Genomic DNA, 11,483 nt, shown 5'->3' with positions numbered 1-11,483 from the left:
GATTAAATGAACTACCAAGAAAAAAACAAGTGCTGAGGAGAAAAAGAGTATTAAAGAAAAATAATCAAGCACAAAGTTATTGTGGAACCTTTAAAAAACAATTAAGAAAGAAGAGAACAGTGGTAGTTAGGAAATAGGAAAGAAGAAGTTATTCGGCAGAAAGAAAATTAGGGTGAAGTCTAAATTGACAGATAATTCAATATAGTCATAATACTGCCAGGTTAGTAAACATCATTTTGAAAAGGAAAGGAGCAGTACGAGCCAGGGAGGTGATTCAGACAGTGGCAGTCAACGGAGTGGAGTAGGACACAGAAGGAGAACAAGACAAAATAGAGTTCGAGTGAAAGAAAGGAAGGAAAAGAGACATGAGAGAGATTACAGGAAGGACATTACTAGTGAGGAAAACATAGACAAAAGGATAACAAAAGGGTAGTACCTATAGGTAACAAGAAACTATAAGTTTATAGAATAAGAAATTAGATATAATTTAGCTCAGGTTAGATAGGGAATTTATAAATTTATAACCTGTTACTACAATATACGAATTTCAAACTCAGTTAAAACAATACTATTTTATTTTTTTAACAAAAGCAAAGAAACAAAATTAATTACATATTAAACATTTTCTTCATAATCAATTTAAAAAAACCTTTAGAACCGACTACTGAGAATCAACATGCTCTATAAAAATATTATATAATTTGCAGAAAGTACACTAGTAGTCTAGTTGTCATTAAAATTATTATTTTTTTTTAAATATAATTAAATTATAATTTGAGAATAATTTAAAAAAATATATAATGAATAAATATACATTTAAAGATTCAAAATCAAATTAAGTGACATAAAAAGAGCTAGCTTGGTAAGTATAGAACATATTTTATTGTGATATTTTTTAAGAATACTATAGGAAAATTAAAAATTTAAATATTTTAAATACATTTCACATGTTAAACAAATCTTTATAATACTATAAATTGGCGCTTAACATTATTTATTAAATAAACTACACAGAACAAACAAAACTAAATTATAATAAATAAAACACAAAAATATAATTATTTATAGTATTATAATATATTAAATCACTCCAAAATAGCTAAACATGTACCTATTGCAGTAAAATGTACAGGTCATACGTATTTTAAAATTTAACATAAAGGAGGAGGTGTTCTGCTGGTTTGAATTGTTTGTACTACTAGCGAAGCTCCAAGTCTAGTATACTAGTGTTTGTAAATACGATAGTTGTAAATGATATTTACTCTGGGAATAGTCAATAATTAATTGTTGCCAAAAGTTAGATTTCAATTCCACAAGGAAGCGATGTCTAGTTTGGATTAATTTGAAGTTGTAGGGTGCATAATTCTACTACCTCTTGTTATTAGAATGTCAACGTAGATAATGTGCTTATGTGATTGATTGCCAAAAGAAATTGTTTTTTTACACTACTAAAACTATTTTCCTCGAATAGTAGATATATTGAGTTACGCATATAGTTCAAAGCGTCAGAGCTAACTTATTATTTTTTCTTTTTAATAATAATTTTTGTCTGTATTCACATTTTTTTTTATTATTTTATATCTGAGAATTCAAATCTAGAGTTTAAAGGTATAAAGTATCTCCCACATATTATCTGTCGCATTATAAAGTGTTAAATTTACATCCTACACCTACACGTATCTAAATATCATAGTGATGTCGCATTTCTGTTGCATGTATCTACTATCGAAATAAATATACCATATATATCCTCACTATCACTCTGTTGTATGCTAAAATTGAAAAAAACACGATTTTCGTCTACAAAATTGATACCTCTCACTTCAACTCGTCGTAATTTTTTTGTTAATTGATAAAAAAATTCCAAATTTTTACTGACGATAAGTCGAACTATTGTCTTTAGTACTGTGAAGGTTATTTGTCTCAAAAGCTCTTCTTTTTTTATTTTTAAGCAAAACAGGTGAGAGTGCTATCTCCGTAAATATTGCATTCTTTAAAAAAATAAAAAAACTGACTCAAGTAGTAAATAATTGTAAACAACAATCTGAAAAAATTTGTTAAAATAATACAGTTAAAAAGGCTACCCTGCATCGGACCGTGAACGTAATTGACCATTCCGATACTGTTTTTAAGAATATCATATTTATAACTGTATTATTTTAACAATTTTTTTCAGATTTTTATTTACAGTTATTTATTTCTTATGTCACTTTTTTATATATGGCCTAAATTTCAATTTTTTTTTGCCCCTACGTTTTCTTAACATCGGTTCCCAAACTTAGGGGTCTATTTCATTTATTTCGATAGTAATTAATGAATAATTATTATCAATCAGTGGGTAAGGTTATCTTATTGGAAAGAATTATATTAAGTAATTCAAATTTAAGAATTATTTATGTAAGCTGTATCTTAAACATTCTTTTTCGAAAACTTGAAAGATACGATTTGTATACAACTAGACGTTGAACTGCTACAATATACTACTAGAATCTAGATCCACTAATATTCGACGTTATCACCGGTGTACAACGGCCTACCGAAATCACCCATGCTGTGCGCACGGCGTCTGTGAAGCCGTCGCGACGCTCTAGACGCTCATTCCGTACTGCGACGCGATCGTGTAAAGTCACCTGCTTGGGCGCGTTTCCTCCTTCCGGTTTCTTTACGTACTTGGCGCATGTTAATCCGGACTGACCGGAAGAACATCTCAATTTTTTTTTAAATTGTTAACTGCACTTCCGTTCGAAAGTGGGTTGTGGTGTGAGCATATGTTGCATTATGTGTGTGTGATGTGCTATTCTTGTTAACATACATATTTGGCTGGATTTTTTTAAAAACAGTTACTTTAGTAAGTAAGAATTTTTTATTTTTTATACACTTGCGTAAGAATTGAAGTTCAACTCAAAAATTGAGAAGCCACATTTCAGTTTATAGTGACAATAAGGATGACTTTAACGCACACATATTGAACTTGTAGCAAGCTACACGATTGTACACCACCATATTGCTAAAGGAACTTCATTATGATTCTTGCAGAAAATGAAAACTCTGCTCTCTGAAATTTTCAGTTTCAAAAAGGTTTAATAGAATGCTGGTACATGGTACAAATTATCACTGAACATAATATCCTGATAAGGTTTGAAAAGGTGATAAAAAAAATGGCCATAATTACGAATAAAAAGTATATTTAGCCTTGAATTACAAAAGGGAATTTAAAGTATGTTGTACTGCAAGTGAAATTTATGCACATATTTTATCACTAGTAATAATCATAATTCGTACGAATATATCTCGGTTTTATTTAAATATTTGATCAAATTAGTACAAGTTACTGATAAATGATAATAACTTGTGAAATTAAACTGTCATTGTTTTAAAAACATTTTACCTTTGTTTCGACATATTAGAGTGGTGTCAAATAAAATAGCTGGAGATATACAAACAAATAGGAGCATTATTGAAAAACTATGTTGTTTTAACCAATATTTTTATACATATACAGGCGTAATTAAAATATTTATGTAGATTTGAATGATAGACTGTTCATCACAAGTAAAGAAAGAACATTTCATTCAGATTTAGTTATACACTATTAGTTTTTCACTGTCAACATAAGAAAAAGAAAATATTATATAAATAACTTATTACTACGTCGAAAGTTTATTTTATAAATTTAGTTTTCATTTTAAAATTATATCCAAAATGACTGAAAGTAGAATGTCATAGTTTTGTAGATGATGTCTTGTCTCACCAGGGAAGGTAAACAAATGAAACAGAAAAATTGTCATGTTTGACCCTAATTCAATTTGAGGAATGTTTTTATATCTATTTTCTCAGTTACTTCTGATTAGGTAAGATTAAATTTATAAATTCAACCCCATGGTGCAAGAATCTTAAACTTCTTCTTCTCGTCAGTGAGCGAAATATCCAAATATCCAATTAAATAAAAAGGTATATAATATGATATTAATCTTTAGTATCCATCTATTATTAACTGTGACGTGGAATAAGAAAAGTTTAATAAAGTTTTTTAGTTGAAATATTACTCACATTGCACTCAGTAATGTATTAATTTCTATCCAAACCGGTGAAAGTGAAATTTTCACTCTGTTAATTAATTATTAACAGAGATTAACAGAGATTATTATTATTATTTATTATTGTTATTAATGAGTACTGTAGCAATTTAGCAAGGCAGAATTGACGAATTTCACTTAAATTTGAGTTTCCGGTACTGCCCAGTGTGTGACTTTCTACTTTATGAGAAGCGTACAAGAACTGCTAAGAGTCTAATACGATTCAAGGTTAACTGTTATTGAATTCACTCAGATCTGATTATAGTGAAATTAATTTGACCCTATAAAACTATTTAATTTCGTCTCAATTCATTTGAAATGTTTGCATAGATTTTTACACACATTCCAAGCCAAAAAGTATTGTAAATATTATATCCTCATAAATTTTCTAGCAATATGTACGTAAAGGAAAAGAGAGTCAACAGTTAAGAAGGAAACTCAAAATGAAAATAGTTTCTTCACTCTAAAAACATCGGTGTGAGTGAAAGCAATAAAGCTACGAAGCGAATCCATTGAGTGAAATTATTAAGCACCTTTTCACTCAATATCGAACATTTTGATAATTTTACTCATTTGTGATAATTTGAACTAAAACTGAGTACTTTCACTAAAATATAGGTACCCGTTAAATAAATTCTACTTATAAACTCGTATTTAGTACACTTGTAGCTAAATCGGAGTAAATGTCCTCATTATATTGAGTGACGCCATTCTATGGTTGTTATGCGTTGTCTTTGCCTATTCCCATCGTCCCCATTGGGTCATCTCGCGGAGTGGTTAATCCGGTTACCTATTTTGGTGAAAATTATGTTTAAATGCGAATTGGTTTGATTACAATAATTAAAAACAGTGATATATTGAGTCTCGATTAATATTTGGTCAAATAAAGGGATAGTTAAATTGTTACCTGTACTTACTTATGTATCTAAGGAAAATTTCACTAAATCGAGTGTGGTCAGGTATTGAGTAAAATTGAATGAATTTGAGTGAATTTTTGTACAGTGTATTGAACAAAACTGTACTTTATCACATACCATAAAAGGCGTTTAACTTATAATACGGGATTAACTAATCAGGCGAATAGATTATTACAAACTATGTAGACTGGCAAAAAACTGAATGACTCAATGAATGAAGAAATTTGAAAACATTCATTCAGACTTAGATGGAAGTGAACTAAATATGAGTTATTTTAGAGCATCGTCGTATATTTGAGTGTAATTGATGAGTTTTAGATTGAATATTGTCATAAACAAATAAAATTGTCAATACCAAGTAGAAATAATATTTCCATATCGAATATATTATATTCAATAATTACTATTAACGCACTGGATTTACTCAGAGCTTTTAATGGGTTCACTCACACCAGTTGTTTAAAGTGTATTTTACTACATTATAAATATTTAAATTATAGAAATTAAAGGCACATTAATGTTATATTCATTAAAAAAATGTATATTGTTTGTCATATTTTGTATACATTTGTTATCAAAACTTAACTGAAACAGTTGCTAAATTGTTTCTAAAGGTGTTCACAGATATGTTGTAAAATAACAAATTCATGAAGCGTGTCTTACTTTTTGCAATAAAACCATTTTATGGGTGTGATTTATAGTGTTCTTAAATTCCTGATAACATTGTAGTTTACGTTCCTTCAACGAGAACGTGCTCTACCACATATCGTCTCCTTTAATTTAGATGGAAAATTGGATAAGTATCTAGTTTTGTCCAAACCCTGTAACAGTGTATCACGCTAGTTAATCCGCTTTCATGTACTACACATGTATCGCGTTGTAGATTTAGTAGAAAATGAAATTTATGATATTGAAACTTAACAATTGTATGCTGAAAATGATTCTTTCCTGAACTTGACTGGCATTTGTCATACTGCTGAAAAAATAACAAAAAAATAATATTTTATGGTACTTTTAGCTTACGTCTTTTGATAGAAAATGTGGATGTTACCATTTGCTTCAAATTGCAAAATAATTTCGTGTTACAAATAGCTACACAGCATTGTACATTTAAATGGAAAGACTAGTATTGTATCCACTATTTGTTTGCATGATGTATGAGCATATGTTCTCAAATACGGATTGTATAGGCATGTTACATCCCTGTTTACACACAGAAGCAGATACTGGCATGGATATTCTCTTTGAATTGTAACATTGGCAACATATATGTAGTTATAGAATTGAAAATAGTTTTACCATATATTTGCATTATCGCTTAATAGAGCAATTATTCTTTTTAATGCAACAAACTGAACACTACAAAATATTAATATTAGCACACATGGGCGTAGCAAGGATTTTTGCTAGGAGTGGGTTCAAAACCTAAACACTTTTTCGTTTGATTCTAAAAAAAGTCACGCAATCTGCGACCTACCGATATAAAATTTGAAAACACTTTTTGAAGCTTGCAGCAACAATTAGGGGAGGGGACCCCTCTGCCCCTGCCCCCTTCTGGCTACGCCCATGCTAGCAGATCCAGGGTGTCTGATTTAAAATGGGTTCTTCTACAGCTCTGGTAAAATTAAAGTGTTTCAAATTAAACTTACACCAAAGCAATTTATTCATACTTTAAAATTGAGGCATGCAATTTCTACTAACATAATTTTGGTCAAATAAAACACCCTGAACAGTATTTAATTTATTTAGTCACTGGAATTAAGGATTGCCTAATAAAATATATTGAATTTACAACAAACCGTTTCCGTGTTATTTGATGTTAAAAATTGGTGCAACCAACATCCTTAAAAATATAAAATAACTCTGAAAAAATGATAACAAGAAGTAATTTTCACAGTATATTTAAGCATGAAACTTTCTGCTTTATTTGAAACGTTCAAAATCAAATAGAAAAATAATATTATATTATATTACATTATATTATATTATATTATATTATATTATGTTATATTATATTATGTTATATTATATTAGAAATATGTGACAACTTCATAAATACATAATTCTTTTAGGTGAATCTCCAGCAATGCACACAAATATTACTCTCACTGTATAAGCAAGTAATTGCCAAAATTTAAGCTCAAGGTGAAATTAATTATACACAGTTTTCTTATAAGAATAGTCCTGGTTACTTAAACTTAGTAGTGATTTGAAGAATAGTGAAACTAGGTTGTTAAAAACTGCATACAAGTGCAACTGAGAANTCATATCTTAGGTGTTATTATCGACTCAGATTTAAGATGGAATGCATATATAAATTACTTAATACAAAAATTGCAAACAATCATTTATAAATTTAAATATCTTAAAATATATTCCATGTCCAACATTTGAAAATGGTCGAAAGTCATTTGAATTATTGTATTGTATTGTAAACGCTGCAGAAAAGATTTATTAAAATAATTTTTAATTAAGAATACATGTATCCATCGGATCGTTTGTATGCAGATGCTGGGCTATTTGATATTAGACAATTGTATTTCTATTAAATAAATATCAGATATCATTTTACAAAATTTGAAATATGATTACCGAATCATGAGTATAACACCAGACACAAACACAACTCCAATGTACCTTTTATGACAAAAACTATTGGTAAAAAATTTGAAATTGGTAAGTGTGAGTCCATATTTATAATTTTCGGGAAAGAGTAAAGACTTAGTAATCTCACATTCCTTTTATTTGTAATGTTCAAAAGACGACTAGTTTCGAGGTCTACACTTTACACCTCATCTTCAGGTCATAACAAGGATATCACATTTACAAGGTCCTTGACAGGACCTTGTAAGGACCTTGTCTTTACTCTTTCCCGAAAATTATTGGTAAAAAATCTTACACTGATTTAGCTCCGAAGATTTATAACACATTACCAACTGATTTTAAATGATTACGAGCATTTATTTACTGAAAAAAACGTTAAAAAAACATATATTTGATATGCCCAGAAAAACAATTCGTGACATTTTTGAATTTAGAATCAGTTGATTAGTTAATGCACAAATACTTATTTATTATTGATAAAAATAATAGTTATATGTGTAAATGATATTCTGTTCAAAGCAGCCACAGTTTTTATGATATGATCACATTAATTCAGCATCTGAAAAATATGTACTCATAATAAAATAATTAATTAAAAAAGTTAATTTAAGAAAACATAAAATCTGTCTGCTGAGCACGTTTATTAATAATTTCTTGAATACTATCAATAATTTTTGTTTGAAAGTTAGTTTTTTTCGATTTTACATCTCTTGCATTGTAGTGGGAAATAAAGTATAGATTTTAATTATTATAAATCTCCACACCAGAGAATTAGTGGTTAAAATTAACATAAATGAACAGACCCCAACATACTTTAATAAATTTGAAAGAAAGGTAAATTTGATAATTATAATTGTTTCTATAAAATTTAACAGGATTCCCTTAAAAAAAAGTGTTATCCATGATCCAAACCTGATAAGTGGATATTCTTTAGGTTACTCAAACGACACTTTATGTACAACAACAAAATGACTTTCAAAAATGCCTATGTCAGTTCGCTTTTGTTCATCCTTGCGACATGACTTAGAGTTACCGTTGTTGTTTAATGTTTAAAGTGTTTCTTCCTCTAGAATTCTCTTTCACGAGATTAACGCTCTTAACGCGAAACTTCTCACATTTTCGGAAACATTACATTAATAAAATAAATACTAAGTTTATGCATATTTCAGAGTAATCTGAATTTGATATGCGAAGATATATTTAAAACCGCGAGAAAGTTTTATTCGTCGTAAAGAAATAAAAAGTGTAGTCTGAATCAGATTAGGCGCCTGGCAGAGACATTTTTCAGATGTCAGTGATGGATTGGTGGTAAAAGTAGCTGCTGCTAATGCGTTCTTAACATTTCGTCAAAACGTACAAGACTTTTCAAAAGTACGCGCTGAGATTGGGCGACGTGGGAACATATTGAATAAAATAGTATCCTGAAGTGCTGTAAATCTGTCTGAAACTTTGCGAGTAAAAATATTGGCTAATGATTTTGTTATTTGGAAAAATGAAAATAAATTATTTGAAATCAGAGGAAATTGTACTCTATGGGGGTACTTGTTTTGCCACCTGTAAAATATTCAAAAATGGATGAAATATACCTTCCGCCAAAATAACTGGTCTAGGGTTATTTTTGTATAACTGGTTTTGCCTAACTAAAAATCTCACACTGAAAAAACAGACAGATAAAATGTACACATCGCACGCTGTTTAATAAGTTGTTCATAAAATAAATGAATTTTGGCAAGGGCTCCTGCAGGAAGCTTAAAGAAATGCTTATTTTTTTATCAATATAATTTCCGAATTTAAGAAATTAAAAATTAAAAATAAATTCATGTATAATTTTTTTTTAAAACAAGCTTTGAGTGACGACATTTTATTTTCATATTCTTCTCATCAAACCCTTTCCATATCCATATCATGGGGTGGCATAAAAAATAACTGGTCCGCGTTCTTTGGGAATTCGCCATATTAGATTTAGAATGACGTTACTTAGATAACCATGCATTGTCATCCAAACTAGACGTCTATGTAAAATTTTAGCTCAATCGGTTGGGGATAACTGTTTTAGAATTCAGTTGGCCCATCCTAACAAGGCAAGTTAAATAAAAGCTTGTCATTAGAAATTTTAAATATTTTAAAGAAGCATTTTTATCACTGAAATAATTTTATTTTAACAAATTCATTCAATTAATTTGTTAAAATACATTTAAGTGAAATACCAAGAAAATTGAGTAGGCTGATATAAATAATAGGTACCTATAGTTTGTTTCTGCATTTTTTTAAATGAAATAAAATAAATATATTTTAAAGTACTGCACTTCTTTTTAAATTTGTAGTATTTAATTTCTTCCTTACTTCTAGATATATTTATATTGTGGTGTTTCAAGGATACTACGTCTGTACTAAATTTTATTTTTCTCTGGTCATTTTCGAAAAAAAAATAAAGAAACATTTTCACTCCCCCACCTAAAAGGGACAATATAACATTTTAGGAAATATCCCCTATAAAATTAAATAAGAGTTCACCATTTCTTTTTCTTATTTGAACTATTTGCAGGAGTGTGTAAGCAAATTGTTTCTTATTGTATTGTATTTTATAAACTTTAATAAATAATATATACATATACGACAAATAGTAAGTAGGATTTAGGGAAGTTTCAAATATTTCTTTTCCGAAGTACAGGATGTTAAAAACTCCAGACCATTATTTACTTTGCAAATTTTGAATAGTTAGCCGATTATTTCCAGCATACTTAAAACTTTAAACCAAATCCAAATGTACATATCTAAATACGAAAGTAAAAATATTAGCTTTTCTACTTTCAATTATTCGTCCTAGATTAGAAACATATTTTTTAAATTTTAATATACATGATACTGCTTTACAAACAAAAATAAAATATTTCACCTCGAGCGGCAAATTATAGTATTTTGTTACTCAGATGTAAGGTTAAATTTAATTTAATTCAAAATGAATTACTGCAATATATTTAAGAACATTTTCTTTATTGCTGAATTCACAAAGAATATGGCATTCGTTAATTGAAATATAATAGCTTTATTTTAGTTTTTACTATAGTTTAATTTGCTTAGTGTTTTAATTAATTAATTAATTAATTATTAATGGAATCATTTAATATCCTCATTTTGACCTATAAATATTTTATTCAAAATGCTTCCAAGAAGACCTCACATTGTAGAACAAAATATTTTCTTATAAGAAATATACTTTGGATATAATAGAATTAAGTTGGCATACTAATCAGAACTAAAAAGTTCGAAACCTGATCTGATAATTCTACCGACGAATCTATTATTAAATGGGTGTAATTCGATGCTGAACGGGCTTTAGTCAGCGGAGTAGTTATTTTCTACAATATCGTGAGTTAAAATTTTTATATTTTCGTTTCTGTTGAAAGTGAGAACTATGACTCTTGACTCTCAGGCTCGGTCTGGCTCATTCGGAGGCAGTCGGGAAAAATCGAAATCGGGGCCTATTTGGTTTTGTCTGTTATTAGGGTACTTATCGACTCTCCCAAGGAAAACTGTCGTATCTCAAATTTGGTTATACGGAGATAATTTTTTTTTATTACAAGAGCTAAATCGTTCTTCTTTAACAAAGTAATTATTGTTTAGGTCTTAATTAATTATTGATGATCTAAATAAAATAGTTTAGGATAAGAAAACATGGATTTTGAATGAGTTACTACAGTTTTCATGGACAAAATTTTTATTGAGAAACAACTTGCTACACTAATATGGTACAGAAAAATTAAACATTTTCTATTTTTAGCTAAAAAAAATAATTCTTAATAATCAATAATGACATAAAAGGAAAATTTATTACGATTCAGTCAGTCATCTTTTTGGTCAATATTACTTTCCTCCTGGTGGTCAG

This window comes from Anoplophora glabripennis, unplaced genomic scaffold (assembly GCF_000390285.2).
Source record: "Anoplophora glabripennis isolate ALB-LARVAE unplaced genomic scaffold, Agla_2.0 scaffold425, whole genome shotgun sequence".
In the NCBI taxonomy this organism is placed as follows: domain Eukaryota; kingdom Metazoa; phylum Arthropoda; class Insecta; order Coleoptera; family Cerambycidae; genus Anoplophora; species Anoplophora glabripennis.
This window is presented reverse-complemented; position numbering follows the sequence as displayed.